This window comes from Aotus nancymaae, unplaced genomic scaffold (assembly GCF_030222135.1).
Source record: "Aotus nancymaae isolate 86718 unplaced genomic scaffold, 86718_ANA_hifiasm-v0.15.2.pri h1tg000041l, whole genome shotgun sequence".
In the NCBI taxonomy this organism is placed as follows: Eukaryota; Metazoa; Chordata; class Mammalia; order Primates; family Aotidae; genus Aotus; species Aotus nancymaae.
This window is the reverse complement of record NW_026988455.1, coordinates 25,065,181-25,085,441: the sequence shown is the minus strand read 5'-3', so window position 1 is coordinate 25,085,441 and position 20,261 is coordinate 25,065,181. Positions and strand designations below refer to the sequence as shown.

General features: G+C 42.7%; 1 protein-coding gene across 1 annotated transcript in view; it reads right to left on the bottom strand.

Moving 5' to 3' along the window:
- Window positions 1-8,422, bottom strand: part of LOC135268679 (zinc finger protein 169-like) — a 69,643-nt gene extending 61,221 nt beyond the window's left edge. The window contains exon 1 of the mRNA XM_064361607.1: window positions 6,708-8,422. The gene's annotated coding sequence lies outside the window, so the exon portion shown is untranslated. The remainder of the gene's footprint in view (window positions 1-6,707) is intronic.
- Window positions 8,423-20,261: the final 11,839 nt, after the last annotated feature.

Here is a 20,261-nt window from a genome sequence, read left to right as displayed (position 1 = left end):
TTGTAGCTATTCTTTCAACAATGATCTACATTTGGCTGTATCAGAAGTCCATGAGCAGTGGCTTTAAAAAATTAGGGGTTCTATTTATTTACTTGAACGAAATGTCCCAAGGTAGGAAATCAAGGCTGTTGGCTTGGGAGCCACAATGCTCCAGTGCTTTTCTCCTGGTTATTTGGTATGTGCTCTTTTCAGCACGTAGTCACAGGATGGCTGTCCCATATAGGCATCCTGTCCACGATCCCAGCAAGGGGAAACGGAAGGGTCAAGACTTCTCCTAGGGGCACCTGCCCACTTTTAAGCAGCTTCCCAGAAGCCCCATGACTGGATTCTACTTCTGCTTCCATTATATACCTGGTCATCCCACTGTCAAGGAAAGCAGCAAATGAATATAGTATTTTTAGCTGCCTACATTGGTTCCCCCAAAGAATCAGAGTTCTTTGGGTAGGAAAGAGGTGAAAAATGGGTAGTGGGTTGGCAACCAGCAGTGTCTGCCAGGCCTAGGGCCTCCCTGCCTCAGGGTGGGAGCCCAGGCAGAGCAGAGCCTGTGGGCCTGAGGACCTCCCTGCAGGGCTTGCCTTAGTGTGTGTTCGTGTTCCCTTGGCAGGACACAGAGAGGTTCATCAGACCTGTCCACCAGCGCTACCAGCACAAGGACCATGATTGAAACCATCAGAAACTGCCTGATCAGCAGTATCCACAGCCTCAGCCACACGGTTACCCTGAAGCAGGAGCTGGAGCTAGAGAACGCTTCTGAGTTGGAAAGGTTGCAGTGGGTGGCCCGGGACCTCGCAGCCCCCTGCAAGCTCTGCCACCAGATGTGGAGGCTCCTGCAGCAGCACAGGAATGCGGTACAGTTTCTGCATAAGGACAAAAAGCTCAGGACGGAGATGAAGAAGCTCATGCATGACAGCATGGTCCCCCAGGTCCCTGAAAAGGACAATGTGTCTATCAGGCACTATTTTCAAGAGCTCATTAAAGAAACAGACATTGCTGGGTTGGTTCTGCCTGAGTCGGCCCAGGTGCTGGCCACCACAGCCCGAGGCCTGCAGGACAAGCAGGGCCATGCAGAGCAAGCTGCTGGAACAAACTCCAGGAGATTTTATGCAAGTCAGAGTTGGGCTTGCTGCCAAAACCGAACAAAGAGGCAAAGCTTCCTGGGGACCCATGTTATTCCTCCTCCACTTCCTCCACTGGTGTGTTCTCCACACAAGGAAGTGGGCTTAGGTCTAGGGAATCAACAGTGTAAAGTCCTATTTTGGCCTCAAATGTCAAAAACTTTGATCATTTTGTCTGTAATCTGAAAGTTGGTAGACTTCACTTCTTAAAAAGAAAAAAAAATCTTTCCACATTATGATCTCTCTCTTAATTTGGGTTATTCTGCTGCTAATTAATCATCCAAAGCTTTTTTTCCCTCATTTTTAATGGAAACCTGCTTTAAAAGCTTGTCGCTGAAAGCTAACATAGGAAGGCTTTCACTAGTGGGAGATGCTAGGCTTGGCTGGGCTGAAGGTGGTGCAGGAGGTGAGTTCTTGGCACAACTGAATAGAACAGCATTGTGCCCTGATGACTTATTATGCAATTTCAGCTCAATTGAGCTTCAAATACTAGATATTCCAATGGCAATGGCTCCACAGAAATGAAGCCTTTGATTAGCTCTGGTCCATGGATTTTGTTCTTTTTCCATCACATTAGTACTAACTACAGTTTGTTGAATGCTTACCATGGACTACTATGCACACTTCATGTTAATGAGTTAATTTAATTCTCAAAATAACTGAAAGAGCTGAGAATTATTATCTTCACCTTATAGGTGGACACTCAGGGTCAAAAAATGTAAAGAACTGGTTTAGGATCACACATTTACTTAAATGGTGAGCCGTAAAACAAATCCAAGTCCATCTGGTTGAGGCCTGGCTTCCTGCAGGCTATTCCTGAGTCTCTGAAAAGTAGTACTGATTTGGAAATATCACCTCAAAGAACACTACTGGCCTGGAGTGGTGGCTTATGCCTGTAATCTTAGCACTTTGGGAGGCCAACACGGGAGGATCAATTGAGGCCAGGAATTTGAGACCAGTCTGGGCAACATAGGGAGATCTTGTCTCTACCAAAAAAATTCTTTTTTAAAATGGTCAAGTGTGGTGTCCCCCATCTGTAGTTCCAGCTACTTGGGAGGCTGAGGTGAGAGGATTGCTTTAGCCTAGGAGTTCGAAGCTGCAGTGAGCTATGATCGTACCACTACACTCCAGACTGAGTGACAGAGTGACATCCTGTCTCAAAAACAAAACACAAAAAAAACCCCACTATTACAATTCTTCAGGATTTCACTCTTCTTTCCAGTCCACTAATTTTTATTAAACATTTATCTTAAAATTTAGTGTTTATGAAATACTTTGTGAATGCCTATTATGTGCAAGTACTGAGTTTAATGCTTTACATACATTCCATTATGAGAACTCCATTCCAGCTGAGGAGGTAAGCATTAGAATGCCCAGTGCCAACTGAACAGACAGATGAACTGAGGTGGAAGATCAGCAGTTTGTCCAAAATCACAAATAGCATGGTAGAAATGTGGATTCTATGGGAGGCTGAGGCAGGAGAATCACTTGAACCTGGGAGGCGGAGGTTGTGGTGAGCTGATATTGCGCCACTGCACTCCAACCTGGGCAACAAGAGTGAAACTCCGTCTCAAAAAAAAGAAAAGAAAAATAAAAAGAAATGTGGATTCCAGATGTTACTCTCAAGACAGCCCTCCTCCTAACTACCTCATTGGTAGCATCTCCAGTTGCAAGTGACAGAAATTCCATCCAGTTCCGGGTGGGAAAAGAGGGAAATGTACATCTTCTGATGCTCAATGGGGAAGGAGTAGGGTGGCCTAGAGGATGCCTGGATGCGGATGTGGGGTCTCACCTGCTCTTACAACCCCTCTCTCTGTTTTTTGTCTGTTTCTTGATGCTTGCTTTGCTATTTTTGCTGTGGACTGACTTCTTCTCACATTTCATTACAGCTTGGGATCTGAGGCTAAGAGGACTTCCTTCTCCCAGTTCATGTTTACTACATTTCCAGGAAGGGACACTGGCCCTTTGAGGTACTGTCCCCTTACAGGACTAACCAACCAATGTCACCCACTCACCTCTGTGGTTAAGGTAGTATGATTAACAGCTAAGACCAAAACCCACAACTAAAGTGGGGCAGGAGGAGTATTTCAAAAGAAAAGACCATGCTTCCAGGCCAGAGGACACAAACTTAGATGACTTCAGGGACCAGGCTTGTAGTAAAAATGAAGCAGGCTCAATGGGGACTGTGACAAATAGCAGAGCCCACGCTGCACATAAAGAAAATATTGTCATGTTGGAATGCAGACTGAGTGTAGCCAGAGATGCCAATTTTTTTGAGAAAAGCAAGAAATCTAGATTTTTTTCATGTTAAATGTCTTGATTCTTTTGCATGCTGTCAGCTAGTTAAAAATAGTTTTAAAACATTGCGTGGTTGTAACAAAGCACTTCTGTGAACCAGATGTGACCGCCAGGCCATCACCAGTTTGCAAAACACTGGCTGTAGGTAGAAAATATAATAAATGTCCACTGCACCCCAGGAATGCTCCCTGGGGAGATTCACAATGCCTGGGGCCTCAAGCTGTGGGTTTTCTTTCTTTCTGCTGTAACTCCTCAAGAGGCAGCTCTTCTGAACACAGAAAATGGGAGGCCCCTAGGTGAGGTTTTGGAAGGCACTATCCAGACATCACCCTCGTGGTCAACATGTTCACCATGCTCTGTGCTAAGACAGACCTGGGCTGATTGTTGCAGAAGGCCCAGTGTATTACATAGCATCCAGAGAAATAGAGCCAAGAGGAGATATATCCAGATATAAAGAGATTTATTAAGAGGAATTTGTTTATGTGATTTATGGAGGTTGAGAAATCCCACAATCTGCCATCTGCAAGCTGGTGACCCAGGAAAGCTAGTTGGTAGTGTAGTTCAAAGGTTTGAGAGCCTGAGAGCTAATGGTATAGATTCCAGTCTGAGTCTGAAGGCCTGAGAGCAGGAGATCGATGCCCCAGCTCAAACAGGCAGAGCAAATTAAACCCTCCTCCACCTTTTTGTTCCATTTGGGCTTTCAATGGATTGGATGCTGCCACCCACACTGGAGAGGGCCACCTGCTTCCCTCAGTCTACCAGTTCAAATGCAGGTCTCTTCCAGACACCCTCACAGATGCACCTGGAAATAATGCTAGGCCGCATATTTGGGCATCCCGTGGCCCAGTCAAGTGGACACATAAAACTATCACACTCGGCAGGTGGCTCACGCCTGTAATCCCAGCACTTTGGGAGGCCGAGGCAGGCGGATCACAAGGTCAGGAGTTCGAGACTAGCATGACCAACACGGTGAAACCCTGTCTCTACTAAAAATACAAAAAATTAGCTGGGTGTGGTGGCGCACACCTGTAATCCCAGCTACTCAGGAGGCTGAACCTGGGAGGCGAAGAATCATTTGAAACTGGGAGGCAAAGGATGCAGTGAGCCAAGATCATGCCACTGGTGTGAGCAACAGAGCAAGACTCCATCTCCAAACAAAAACAAAAAACAAACAAACAAAAACTATCACACTCAGGAATAAGAGCAGGAAGTCCAACCTGTGAATAGTTGGGAGACCAAGAGGCAAAATGATCATCACAGCACCATGTGATGAGTGCAGGGCCGTAGGGGAGCAGCTACACAAAGGCAGAGCACTAAATATCTCCTAGGGAAAGGGGCTTAGGGAAAACAGAATCATTTGCCCAGTTTAAGAAATGTAGAGGGAGGGTTCTGTCCTAAGTCTGCACGGAGACAGGTAGACAAGTAGAATTGTAATCATGAGGCAGAAAGGCCTCTGGGACACACGCCTTAGGGACAAAAGGCCTCTGGCTGTGGTTTGGAGTTTGGCTACTCTAGGAACCTCAGATGTAGGACTTTGCTGGTCTACTCACCACTCAGCATCTCTGCCCAGTTCTCTTCCTGGGCCCAGCCAGCTGCTTCTCCTTCAACTTATTCACACTTTCTGTGGGTCCTGACTCTGATTATTTGTATCCTTCAAGCTCAGCCTCCACTTTTCTTTATCTTTTTTTCTTTTCTTTTTTTTGGGTTGGTGTCTCCCTCTGTTACCCAGGCTGGAGTGCTATGGTCGGATCTTGGCTCATTGCAACCCTCTGCTTCCCTGCACTCAAATGATTCTCACGCCTCAGCCTTCCGAGTAGCTGGGACTACAGGCATGCGCCACCATGGTTGGCTATTTTTTCTTCTTTTTTTGTAAAGACGGAGTTTCACCATGTTGCACCATGTTGCCCAGGCTAGTCTCAAACTCCTGACCTCAGGCAATCCACCCGCCTTAGCCTCCCAAAGTGCTAGGATTACAAGCATGAGCCACTACGCCTGGCCATGTCTTCACTTTTAATTCTACACTTCAAGAGAGATTTATTGGGTACCTACTGTGTTTGCCAGGCCCTATTCTAGAATGTGGGAAACAGTAGTGAAAGCATGCCAGACAAGTTCCTTGCTCTCATGGGGGTAGAACATCAATAAAATAAGCAAGATGGAGCCAGAGAGTGCCAAAATGTTGTAATGTTACAAAAAACAGAGTGGTGAAATCTGATTTAGGGTGGAGATTTAGACTGGGTGGCCAGCAAAGTCCTCTCCGAGCAGGGGAGGTTCAAGTGCCATCTGGGTGACAAGGACCAGCCAAAGATGAGTCAAGCATGCCAGCTGACCTGAGCAGTGGCAGGAGTGGTAAATGGAGAGGGAGGCCAGGGCTGGACACGGGGGCATGCTCAGACTTGAACCCAAGGAATACTACGGGCTGGTTTGCACTGCAGGCAGCTTGTTCTGTTTGATCCCAGATGAACGGTCAAATGCATGTTCTTCCTATACCTTGCTACATAATAACAATTAATGACAACCAGGCTCTGTTTATCACTCAGCAGTCCCAGATCACTTTCCTAGGTATGGTCTAGCTGAAATAGAGTCTCTGTCCGAAGGTACTCCTAGGAAACAAAGTTGCTGGACATTCACTAATTTTTTTGTTCTATTCTAAAGGCTACATGTTCTCTCCACAAAATGCCCACATGCATGTCTGTCACATTGGACCAGATTCCAGCCAAAGTATACCCAAATTTCATGGGCTTATATGAGATGAAAGTCATATCTTTCTCACTTAAAGTCCAAGCTTGTGTAGAGAGTACCCAACGATGCCACCAGGGAACTCAGGTTAGCTCTACATTGCTACTTGTAACTGGTGGGCACAGTAGCTCTCCACCACAACCCAATTACACCCAGGTAGCTAGAAATCAGAAAGGGGGAGAGAGAGGGAATCCAGAACCCCCTTCCATCCTTCTGCTCACAGCTCACCAGCCAGAACTTAGGCAGGTACATTCAGGGGGTAATTTAATTCTACAGTCACCAGAAAAACAGCTTTCTGTTTATTATAGAAAAAGGAGGCACTGGATATTGGGGAGCAACTATCAGTCACTGGCATGGCTTTTATTTTTTATATTTTTTCCTAATTATGAAAGCAATACATACTGCCAGGAATCCAGAGATACAAAAAGACAATAAAGGTTAGAAGTAATTCCAGAGGTAACTATTGTTTAAAATATACAAACTTTTTATAACCTTAGTTCTCACTTAACAGTATATCCTGATAATATTCCCATATCAATAAATATAGATCTACATTACCATCAGAGCTGAAGTGCCGTGGTGCGATCTCAGCTCACTGTAACCTCTGCCTCTCAGGTTCAAGCGGTTCTCCTGCTTCAGTTTTATTTGTCTGCATCTCTTGGATGCCTGTCAGGTGCTAGGCCCTGTGATGGTGACTAGGTGCACAAGAGAGAGCAAGACAAAGTTCCAGCTCAATGAATTTTATTTCCCTTGTTGTTTACAAATGCTTTCATTTGACCTGTAGATATGTCAACCATTAGTATCTTGGTTCTATTGAAGGAGTAAGAACATTTCAAGCTGAAATTCTTTTTTATTTAATTGAGATGGAGTCTCACTCTGTTGCCCAGGGTGGCGTGCTGTGGCATGATCTTGGCTCACTGCAACCTCTGCCTCCCAGGTTCAAGTGATCCTCTCACCTCAGCCTCCCGAGTAGCTGGGATTCCAGGCACTCACCACCATGCCTGGCTAATTTTTGTATTTTTAGTAGAGATGGGATTTTACCATGTTGACCAGGCTGGTCTCGAACTCCTGACCTCAAGTCATCCACCTGCCTCGGCCTCCCAAAGTGCTGGGATTACAGGAGTGAGCCACTGCATGTGGCCACGATCATAGCTTTTTGTGGCATGTTTGGACCATAATTTATTTATGCAATCACCTATGGTGTACTGGTAGATGGTTGTGATTTGAGGCTACTATAAACAAGATGATGAACAGCCTGTGGAGGATCTTTGTATGTTTGTCCTTTATTTTCTAGGCATAAATTCCTAGCAGTGGCTAAATGCTGGATTAAAGAATACTTTTAAGGATTCTGATTCTTGTTGCCAAATTGGCCCCTAGACTTGCAGAAATTTATACTAATGCCTCCAATGTTTCTTTGTTTTTAAAAACTTTGTCTTTGATTACTAGTGAGGATGAGCATCTTTTCACATTTATTGACCATTTTTTTTTGTTAACTGTTCACATCCTTTTAAACAGTCCATGTTTTAATAGGAGTGTTCACTTTATCCTACTGATTTGAAAAAAAAATCCACTTTATTAAGGATAACATATTAGCAAATGCTTATGTAGTACTTATATGTACCAAGCACTGTTCTTAGTTCTTAAGATGTTTTTATTAATCCTCTCAACAGCCTATAAGGTAAGTATTGTTATCTCTATCTTATAGATGAAGAAACTGAGGGACAGAAAAGATATACAATTTACCCATTGTATAGTTGTACAGCTAGGAAGAAGCAGAACTGAGATTCACACTCAGCAGTCTGGTTCCAGATCCTTGCTTTTAATCACTGGACATTCAATTTAAATTAATCATAAAATGAATGTTTTGTTTCTTAGAGATTTTTTTTAGACTTTTACAATGTTTCCAATTTTTGTCTTTTAACTTCAAAGTTTTTTAAAATTCAGTTTTCATTAACATTGTCAAATCTAGTAATATTTTCCACATGGATTCCACTTTAGGGTTTAGTTGGCCTTCAAGGGTAAAAAATGAAGCATAGATAGGAAGGTAAAGGGTAATTAATGTATGTCATATGCACTTCTGCAAACTCACCAAAAAGTTTCCGATGAACATATGAAGAAAATGTCAGAAAGGCTTATCGTGCTATATGGTTTCTTGTTATAAATTTCTTCTAAAGGCTGGGCACAGTGGCTCACACCTGTAATCCCAGCACTTTGGGAGGCTGAGGAGGGCAGATCATGAGGTCAGGAGATTGAGACCATCTGGCTAACACAGTAAAATCCTGTCTCTACTAAAAAAATACAAAAAAAAAAAAAAAAAAAAAATTAGCTGGGCATGGTGGCACTTGCCTGTAGTCCCAGCTACTTGGGAGGCTGAGGTAGGAGAATTGATTGAACCCGGGAGGCGTAGGTTGCAGTGAGTCAAAATTGCACCACTGCACTCCAGCCTGGGAAAATAAAAAAATAAATAAATTTCTTCTAAAACACATTGGCCCACCAGCCTCTACTATCAAGCTCTAATTGACGCTCACAGCGCCTCTGAACTCTGATATCCGACAATATCCTGAATCATTTACTAATACTTTCTTCCCACCCCAGCCTACTTCATCATTATTAGATTTCATTTAATACCACCCTTCATTTGGGTACTTGTCATGGACAGGAAAAATACAATTTCTGCCCTTGAAGAGTTCCACATCCCCTGAGGCATAACCCCACTCTTTCCCTGAACTATAGTCTATCTAGCTCTGGGGCATACTCTCTCCTTTCTCAATACATCTTTCAACCTCAAGAAATCTTCCCTAAATCCTACCCATGGCTCAAGCTCAAGTTTTCCTTCCTTTAGTTTCTTGTTCACTTTAGCTCACAAAATAAAGTCCCCATTAAAAAAACAAAACAAAATACTCCTTGGGAACTTATTGCATGCATTTATGAGTGTTAAAAACGGAGTTGATACCAGGGAACACCACCTGAGATCATAAATGTAAACGTATGGCATGTAAAGTACTATTTCCCATAGTTCTATTACAGATAAGGACCCTTTTTTTTTTTTTTTAAAAGTGTTGCACACAAAGTTACAATGAATTAGTAAAAGCAGAGCTAGAGCCCAGGTCTTGGGGTTCCCAGCCATAAAATCTTAGAACTGGCAGAAACCTGAAAGGGCACCTGAAGTAGTGATTTCAGAGTCCTAGCATGTGAAAGTCGTAATGGGGATGGAGGAACTCTGCTTTGGATTAATTTTAAAACAAGAAAATCAAGGACTGCTTTGAAAAACGTTTGAACGCAAAAATCTTCAAAACATGGGATGGAAATAGACAACAAGAGAAAACTCAAGGAGGTTGAGGTGGGAGGATCTCTAGATCCTGGGTGTTGAGGCGACAGTGAGCCGTGACCCGCCCCACTGCATTCCAGCCCTAGCTAAAGAGTGAGACTCTGGAAAAAAAACCCAAAACCAAACAAACAAATAACACACAAAAAAAATCCAAACCACAAAACGTAAAGGAATAACATTAAGAGGCTGGGTGGACACAACTCCACCATTTGACAGATGAGCAATGTGAGGCAGAGAGAGTTGGCCTGGCTAAGGCCTCCTGGAGGGCTCAGGGTCAGCGAACAGATAAGAGCCGGAGGCTGCACCCTGGACAAAGTTCGGACCTTCCGGGTTGCGCACGTGTGAACTCCCCCAAACCGGCGGAGTGAGCAAAGCAGCCGCCCCGCCCTGCGAGAAGCGCGCTCAGCGGCCACAGGACATAGCCAGCCCATCACGCGCAAAGGGCGGGACCTGGGGGACACCACCCACGCCACTCACCCAGCGCTCCAATAGAAAAGAAGGAGATAATATCGGTGGGCGGGCCAGACCCGCCTCTCTCGCGGTGGCCGCCCGGCGCAAGGCGGGACCAGCCGCCGCCCTCCAGTCGGGGACTGACGAGCTCTGCTAGGCCGAGGCGAAAGAGCGACGCGCACTTCAATCAGACGGCTTCACCAATGGGCTTGCGCGCTGTCCGCGGCGCCCGCCCCTGCCTCGGCCTCCCGGCGCCCGCGCTGCTTTCCCTCAGGCCGCCGCGGCGGGGCCCGCCCGCGCCTCCATCCGGGTCTTGGCGCGCTGCTCTCCCGGCGGCGGCAGACGCGAGGGCCGGGTCGTTTCCGCGGCGGCGACGGCCCTCTCCGCGAGCTCGAGGTGGGTACAGCGGACGCGACAACGAGCGCGGGCCCGGGCCCGTCGCCATTTTATCTCCCCGAGACCCACGGCGGCGGGTAGGCAGGAGGGGAGAGCCGTGGGCCGGCCCGCGCCCGTCCGGCTAGCGTGGGCTGGGATTCGTGGGACGGCCTGCTCTCTCCAGCGGGCGGGTTGCCCCGGGGCGGCCGGTGGGCTGCATGCGGAGGTAGCGGGCGCTCGGGCACGGGGGAGGGGTGCCGCGTGGCCGCCGCGGGGTTGGCCCCAACCCCCTCCGCTTCCCGCCTAGCTCCTCACCGACGGGGCGGGGGAGGGCGGTCATTCTTCACATTCCTTACCCCGCCCTTCCCCCCGCTTCAATCAAACTTGGGGCGGGCGGAAGGCCCGCCCTCCGGCCGGCGCCAGTTGGTCGGCGCCGCCTCGTGGTGTGGTGTGACTGGTTGTAGGGGCTGCCAGGTGCTTCTGACGTCACTTCCGCTATCATGTTTGTGGGCCGGGGAGACCTTGGCCTTGGGGGTTGGGATGAAGGAGGGAAGGTAGGAAGTGCGAGGGGCGGGGGACGGGTCGGGAAGGCGCGGGCGGGGAGGGCGGGAGAGTCGTGGCTGGCTCCTTGCCCCTGCTCCCCGCGGCCAAGTGCAGCCTCCCTTCCTGAAGCAGCTGCTGCGGCTGGAGGTCCGCTGCGGCAGCCGTCCTTGGCGAGGGGGAGGGGAACGCGGGAGCGGGAGGAAATCGTATCCCGGGGGATGGGGCTTGGAGATTTGCGACTTGGTGTCACCGGAAACTGCGCTGGCCTTTTGACTCAACACTGCAAACTTTCGGAACCGAGTGCCTCTCAGAAGGCTCGCTAATAAACTTTCCCGGTGGGCTTCTACTGTGAGTAATGTGGTAACCTGTATGTCCTTGGCTAGTAATGCCCTTCGGTTTTTAAACTTTTACAGTAGGTTCTGTGTCAGAGGTGATGGTATGTATTTTTCAACTTTTCAGTTTTTAAAAAATAGACAGCAGAAGGTGCGCAGGCAGGAAAAAGGCAGGGATGACAGTGAATGTTAAAATCTTGAGGTAAATCTGGAGACTTGGTTTTGCTGTTTGACTTCACTGATAAATACTGCTTTCTTGGCATCCAGTTCCTAAAGTTAAAACATCATGTGGCATTCTTTTGCATTTATTTCTGTTGGCCTAAAGTATGAATGTCAAATTCCAAGTTTATATGTAGTTTAGAAAATAATTGTTTATATCCAGAATTCTTTTGGTGTTTGGCAGATTCTGGTTTTATTTACTGTGTATTCAGGAAGTATGTATAGTTAGGGAAGTAAAAACTTCGAAGTTACTTTGGGTTTTGTGAGAATGTTTGATTTATTATACATGTTTGTTAAAAGTATTATTTTGAAACTTCCAACTTTTAGAGAATAGACAAATTTCTTGACGTCTTGTAAATTCAGTGATACTAAGTAATATTTTAAAATGTATCACTTAGGTACAATGACAGTGTGAGGGGGAAAAGCTAACTTTTTTGTATAGTTACATTGCAGTGACAGCTAGAGAGTATTTTTGTGTGTAGACAGGCTGTGGGTTCCCCTCACTTTAATTGAAGCTTTGTTGAACTTGAGACACTAAAGAATCTTGCAAGTGTGAAAAGTGGAGGGAAACAAAACACCCATTTCTAAAAAAAAAAAAAAAAAGTGTAAATCACTGCGTTCAGTTTACAGACTGAAGAGATCAGTATTAAACAAGTTAGTCTCAAATGTTTATACCTTAAAGACATTTTATTCCTGTTATTAACTAGACATTCTTGGTTTAGAGAGCAGTACACTAGACATTATGTACTTTTTATTTTAATAGCTGAGATAGTATAATAATTAGTCCTCTGGGAATTACTGAGTGTTAAGAGCGCCAAACCAGTGTTTCAAACTAGGTCCTGAGTCATTGGGTCATAAAATCACTTTAGTGGGTGGTGATCCGAATTTTTTTAAAAAGTAGGAAATATTCAGTTGAATACAAAATAGCATGTTGATTCAGCTCGACATTTGTGTATTCCTGCAAAATAATCTTGTGAAGCTAAGTGTCAAAAGTGAAAAACTTCCTCTGTAGGGTGTCTTTCTCGTTTATAGCATTGTATAAAGTATTATAGTTTAATACTTTTCTAAGGAGCATTAAATCAGCTGTTTATATTTGGTGGAGCATGAGCCCCTCATTTTAGTTTTCACAAGTTGGGAAATAAATTTGCCGTCTATGAACAGTATGCGTTTTAATCATAATATTTTTAATAGCCTGAGAAGGTTTTCTTTAGACCATAAGAGATCTTTTCCGTCCCAGAATATTAATTGCCACTGATTTTTCCATGTCTAGATGAGACTAGAAGAATCCAAATCCCCAGTAATGAGTTGTCAGCGTTGCCTAATGTGACCTCAGGACTGATCATTATATGCTTTTTGCCTGTGTGGATGTTCTAAGTATTGTATAATCACTTAAGAATGGACTTCATTAAGTAAACAGAATATGAGAGCCATTACTCCATTTTTGGTGCCAAGTCTTTTAAATCCAGACTATTTTACACTTATGGCACATAACACTTTGGGGCTAGACACACTTCAGGTGCTCAGTAGTAACATGTGACAACAGCTACCAAATGAACAGTGCAGGTCTAGTAAGTTGTCTAGCTGCTTTAAAAAATTTTTTTTTCTCCAGTTGAATAGTTTTAGTTTCAGATAAACAGCCAAAAATATTCTGTCTCTCCACAACTTCATCTCAATTGTGAGGAAATTGCATTAGTTGATCTCCCTCCCCCTCATCCCCCAAATAATTGACAAAGTCTCACTTATGTTGCCCAGGCTGGTCTCCAACTTCTGAGCTCAAGTGATCCTCCTTCCTCAGCCTCCCAAAGTGCTAAGATTACAGGTGTAAGCCACCATGCCTGGCTCAATCAGGTGATTTTTTTTTTTTTTAGGCCCTTTCTAGATACAAGACTTAAGTATTTTGAGGCAACCAACAGCTATACCTTTAAGTTACTTTTGCTTCTCTAAGAATATTTAAGACATTTTGGATGATTTGTTCTAAGATAACATAATACAAGTTAATAGCATTTTACTCTTCCGTTAAGCACAGTTGGCCTTTCTATCCAAGGATTTCGCATCCGTGATTTCAGCCAACCTCAGATGGAAACTATTTGGGGGAAAAAACTATATACAACAAAAGTAATACAGACAGTACAGTATAATGATTATTTTATATAACTTACATTGTATTGGGTATTTTACGTAATCTAAAGTATATAGGAGGATGTGTGTAGGTTATGTGCAAATATGACACCATATTTTATAAGGGACTCTAGCATCTGAGAATTTTCCTCAGGGAGGAGGTATCCTGGAAGCAATCCCTTGAGGATACTTTTCTACTTTGTGTGAATATTTCATTAGCAGGAAGTTAAAAATACATAGTTTTTATTGGCAAGTTATATAATTGTCAAATGCTTAGAAGGGAACATTTTTCTTAGTGAATTCACTCTTGTGCAGTATAGACTATGAATTGTCTGCTAAGGATACAGTTAATTATAGTAAACTGTGGACTCTGTATTAAATAATTAGACTCTACCTTTTTCCTTCGCTTGGGGGATGTGTAGACTACATGATGGTTTTTTTTCAACCCAGGAGCGTAACAGTATAATGGAAGATAGGAAGGCAGAAGATATTTAAAGGGTTGAGAAATAATGGTATATGTATAATGATCGGTAAGCAGAACAAGCCAGCCAAGTTGGATATTCTTCCTCACCCTAAATATTTGGATGCATTATAGTGTTTGCAGCAGAATTTACTTAGGTGTACAGGGGATAGCATAGAATGTGCTTGAGGTAGCAGGGAAGTTGGCCCAAAATTAACAAATTGCATTGGTAAATTTACAAAGGGACACTGGGAATTGAAATGGCATTAGTTACCTTTTTAGAAATCTTGAGAATTTGGATATATTGACTAATCAGTGAGAGTATCTTAAATGTCTGCTATGTGTCTTAAAATTGAAAGGAAATAAGAAATAGTCCTTTTGGAAAACCTGATTTACTAGTTAGCCGTTTCAAACTTAAATCTTAGTCTCAGGTTAGTGCAATGATTGATAGAATAAGAAATAAGATCATAAATTAGAATTAGATTAACTATCTTTAGAGAAATTTATTTATACATGTAAAGAATTCATTATCTTTTCTGTTGCACATGCTCTGTTGAAGGAAACAAAATACAATGGGAGAGTTTGCTTGTTAATACAATATTCAGCCTGTGTCATTGTCAGATAAGTTTGTTAATAATTCAATTATTTGAGATTGAAAGAAATCTGTTAAAGTAGCCAATGTTGTAATTTTGAAACAGTGGAGGAAATAGTTTATTTTACTTGTGAACTTTATGAGCTACTTTATTATAGGAGAACTTAAATTACTGTAGAAGTGTAGGGAAGTGTTTTAGCTCAGAAATAAAGTAGCTCATAAAGAAAATTTAAACTCTGGCCAGGCACAGTGGCTCATGCCTGTTATCCCAGCACTTTGGGAGGCCGAGGCGGACAGATCACGAAGTCAGGAGTTCTAGACCAGCCTAACATGGTGAAACCTGTCTTTACTAAAAATACAAAAATTAGCCAGGTGTGATGGTGCATACCTGTAATCCCAGCTACTCATGAGGCTGAGGCAGGAGAATCACTTGAACTTGGGAGGCAGAGGTTGCAGTGAGCTAACATCATGCCACTGCACTCCAGCCTGGGTGACAGAGCCAGACTCTGTCTCAAAAAAAAAAAAAAACAAAAAAAAACCTCTTACTAGATATTAAGAGCTTAAAAGGTAGAGTATGCTTGCATTTGGACTAAATTTAGTGTATTTTAACAATATAGAAGCTATTTTGAAAAATATTTTAAATTGTAAAGTTAGGAGTGTGTTCCTAAGTGTTTTCACTATAAGGAAATAAATCTGTTGGGGTAGTACATATGTTAATTAACTTGATTTAGCCATAATATAATCCTATTTTATGTACAGCATAAAAATACAATTTTATGTCAATTTAAAACTAATTACACAAATGAAATTAGGAATGTGAATGTTAATACTTAGTTATGAAAACTTACCTGATGCAGATACAGACAAGTTTGTAATTAATAGTAGGTTTACCTGCTTGTAGCATGTTTTAAAGTGATAGTATTTTTAACCGTCGCAAGTATATCTGGAAAGGTAAAATTAATGTTAGGATAGTTTGTCAAATTTATTTATTTAAGTAAAGTTGCCCTTTGTTGAGTTAACTTCTCAGACATTCAATTTGTTTTGATGTATCCCAGTCCTCAGAGCAACCCCATGAGATGGGAACGTTACAGTTCCCCCAAACGGATATGAAAGAACACAGCCGCTAAGTAGCTGTTTGACCCTGAAATCATTGCCCTTAACGGTTTTCCTGTACTGGTATGCTGAACTGAATGAAATGAGTTTAAGATACATTTTATCTTAAGTTGGATTTTGACTTTTAGTTGCCATATTTTTATTTATTTATTTACTTATTTTTGAGAAGGAGTTTCGCTCTTGTTGACCAGGTTGGATTGTGATGGCGAAGTCTTGGTTCACTGCAACCTCTGTCTCCCAGGTTCAAGCCATTCTCCTGCCTCAGCCTCCTGAGTAGCTGGGTTTACAGGTGCCCCCCACCACACCTGGCTAATTTTTGTATTTTTAGTAGAGACGGGGTTTCACCATGTTGGCCAGACTGGTTTCCAACTCCTGACTTCAGGTGATCCACTCACCTTGGCCTCCCAAAGTGCTGGGATTACAGGCGTGAGCCACTGCTGCTTTTTTTTCCCTTTCTTTCTTTCTTTTTTTTTTTTTTTTTTTGTGACGGAGTCTCTTCCTGTCTCCCAGACTGGAGTGCAGTGGCACGATCTCTGCTCACTGCAACCTCTGCCTCCCAGGTTCAAGTGATTCTTGTACCTCAGCCTCCTGAGTAGTTGGAATTACATGTGCCTGCCACCATGCCCGGCTAATTTTTTATATTTTTAGTAGAGATGGGGTTTCACCATGTTGGCCAGGCTGGTCTCGAATTCCTGATCTCAGATGATCCACCTGCCTCGGCCTCCCAAAGTGTGTGAGCCACTGTGCCTGGCCACCGTAACATTTAGTGGGAGGGTAGTTCCAGCTACAGATTGAGGTAGTATGTGAATAAGGACAGAAGGTGAATATTAAAGTGTTTCTGTTGCTTTTTAAGAAAGAATTACCAGGAAGATTGAATTCTGATAATTTTAGCTAAGAGTACCCTGCCTAAGAATGCAAACAAAGACCCCAGAAATTACATGCTTTGTCCAAGGACATAGTAAATGGGGAGCCAGCATTAACTGTAGACAGAAAAATTTCAGGAACTAAATGTATACTAGCTATCCACCCACTCTTAAACCCAGTACGCAAGTATTATTTAGTTGTGATTAGTGAGTTAGGGTTTTTGCCAAATTTACAAATGAATATTTCCATGGGTTTTTGTAATCCATAAATTCTAGTATATGGATTATGTTCAGTGTTTATGAGAGCTTGCCTAACTGAACATTGCTTTACCTCAGCTGTTTGGTTTTAGTTTCCACCATTTGCTCTAATCAGTGTCTAAACTACAGGCTGGAAACCATTGGATCATTAAAATCAGTTTATATGTACAAGAAAACAAATAAGAGAGTGAGAATATTGGGGTTTGTGAACAATGTTATTTATTGGGTTATTTATATATATAATTTTCAAAAAATTGGTATGTAAATTACCAGAATGCTTTCTAGCAATATGGTATTTATTTACTTAGCTGGATTGACAATAATACAAAGTGAGCATGTGACACTCACCGAGGTTGGATAATAATACATTTTTGAATGTTTGATTGAGGATTCAAACATGTTTTAACTGAGAAAATTGGTAAAGGGTGGAGGGTTGGAGTAGAGGTACCAGATGGTTTTTCTTTTGGCTGTTATTTATTTATATTTTGTTGGCTGTTAGTTTTTTAAAAGTAAGGAGTAGGCCAGGCGCAGTGGCTCACACCTGTAATCCCAACACTTTGGGAGGCCAAGATAGGTAGATCACCTGAGATCAGGAGTTCAAGACCAGCCTGGCCAACATGGTGAATACCCATCTCTACTCAAAATACAAAAATTAGCTGGGTGTGATGGCATACACCTTTAATCCTAGCTACTTGAGAGCATGAGGCAGGAGAATTGCTTGAACCCAGGAGGTGGAGGTTGCAGGAGCTGAAATTTCACCTTTGCACTCCAGCCTGGGTGACAGTGTGAGACTCCATCTCAAAAAAATATAAGTAAGGACATTGCTGATTCATGGGAAAGATTTTGGCTTATAAAGGGCCTGACTTTAGGGACAGGTGTGTCTGCAAGTTGATACTTGGCATCATCTAGCCATGTAGAATTGAAATGGGCTCAGATGTAGTATACATCTTGGTGATGCAGTGCTATCTCCCTTAATTTGGGGCAAGTCGTTAAACTTCTTAGCACCAATTTTCATCTAGAGATGGTGAAATGGTGGGGCCTTACATATTTTGGATATATGGTATTAATAAATCTTTCCCTTTTTCTTACAGATGTATTGATACTGCAGCTAGGAAAGCTGAGGGACTTCAGCTAAATTGCTTGTGCAAGGTTTCAATGGCAGTGAGTTAGTAGGGTCAGGATTTGAGCCCTAGTTTTTATTGACTCCAAATGAGTAATGTTGTGAACATTCAAGTACACATTTTTTCAATTCTCTTGCCCCTCTTTTTTTTTCTTTTTTGGAGGCAGTCTTGCTCTCTTGCTCTGACTGGAGTGCAGTGGTGTGATCATAGCTCACTGCAACCTTTTAACTCCTAGGTTCAAGCGATTCTCCTGCCTCAGCCTCCTGAATATCTGGGACTATACGCCTGCACCACCACACCCAACCATGTTCAGTTCTCTAGGGTATATACTTAGAAATTGAATTGCTGGGTCATACGGTGAACTGTTTTTACTCATCACAGCCAGTTTTGTCTAACACCAACAATCAGTTCTTCAACTCAATACCAACTGTCCTACAAATCAATTTAATTCTGAAACTACCTCGAGTTAATACGAACCTCACAGGTTGAGGGCTCAAGCATGCAAGGCTGCCTTCACTTCAGATGCCAGTTTGAAATCCTAGGTTGCCACCTGAATTTTTAACCAACCAGTTATAAATTAGGGTGTTTCACAACTTCTTCCTCTGGGTCTGTAATTTGCTAGGGTCGTTCAAAGAACACAGGAAGACGCTTATTATCACTGGTTTTTATAAAGGATATAAATGAATAGTCAGATGAAGAGGTCCTTAAGCTGAAGTCTGGTGGAATTCCTCGCACAGGAGCTTCTGTATCTGTAGAGAGTTACACCACCCTCCTGGCATGAAGATGTGTTTTTCAACTCAGAGCTCTCTGAACCCTAACACTTAAGGAGTTTTAATGGAGGTTTCATACTTAGGCATGATTGATTACATTATTGGCCTTTGATGGTGGTTTACTCTCCGTCCTCTCTGCCTTACCTGGAGGTTGAGGGGCTGGGGCTGAAAGTTCTACCCCTCTTATCACACTTTGGTCTTTCTGGTGACAAACCCCCTCCTGAAACTAGGAGCCACCAGTCATCTCTCAGTAGCATTAAAGGGACATTCATCACTTGGGAGATTTGGGGGGTTTTAGCTGTATGCCAGCCAGGATTTCCAAATGGAGACAAGGACTAAATATGTGTTTCTGATTACACTTAAAATGACTGTTTAACTTTTCTAAACTGTTCTCCAAAGCAGCTGCACCATTTCATGTTCCCACCGGCAATCTAAGGGTTCTAATTTTCTCCATATCCTTGCCAACGCTTTTATTAATCTTATTAGCTATCCTGATGAATATTACAGTATCTTTTCATCTGCCCGTTGGCCATTTGTGCTTAGGAGTCATATCTTTGGTGAAATATCTATTAAAATATTTTGCTTACCATTAGATTGTTTTATTTTTTATGTGGTATGTTTTGCACACCAATTTACAAAGAAGAATGCAAATCCATTCTTTTACATGCAGCTGTCTCAGCATTTGTTGAAAAAATGATTCCCAGTTGAATGAATTGTCTTGGCATGGTTGAAAATCGGTTGACCTGTGTATAGGTTTATTTCTAAACTTTAAATTCTATTACATTGAGCTGTATGTTTTTCATTACATTATGTAACTTTAAAAATTAGTGCTTTTGGTTATTAAATCACACCATGGAATACTATGTAGCCATAAAAAAGGATGAGTTCATGTTTTTTTTGCAGGGACATGGATGAAGCTGAAACCTTCATTCTCAGCAAACTAACACAAGGACAGAAAACCAAACACTACATGTTCTCACTTATAAGTGGGAGTTGAACAATGAGAACACATGGACACAGGGAGAGGAACAAAACATCACATACCCAGACCTGTCAGGGAGTGGGAGACTAGGGGAGGGATAGCATTAGGAGAAGTACCTAATGTAGATGATGGGTTGATGGATGCAGCAAACTACCATGGCACATGTATAACTATGTAACGAACCATGTTCTGCACATGTACCCCAGAACTTAACGTATAATAAAAAATAATCTTTATAGTGGCTACCTCCTAAATTATGAAGTCTGTAAATTAAAGAGTAATACGGTTTAGATTACTTGGGGTTATTAAATATTTTGGACTATGCCTTCAATCCCCTACTACCTTTCTCTCTGAAGGAAAGGATCCTGACCCCCCAAATCAGATCCAGGTAATGGTCTTTGATTTAATCCTAGTAAGACCACTTAAGTGTTTGCTGGCATGGGATAAATGAGTAGGTGCCTTTAAAAATTAGTTTCTCTTTATGTGTATATATATATATTTTTATATTATCTCTTTGTATATTAGTGCACTTGGATTATGCATGATGTACAGGACTTTGGGGTTTTGAAGTCATTGAATTTAATTAGA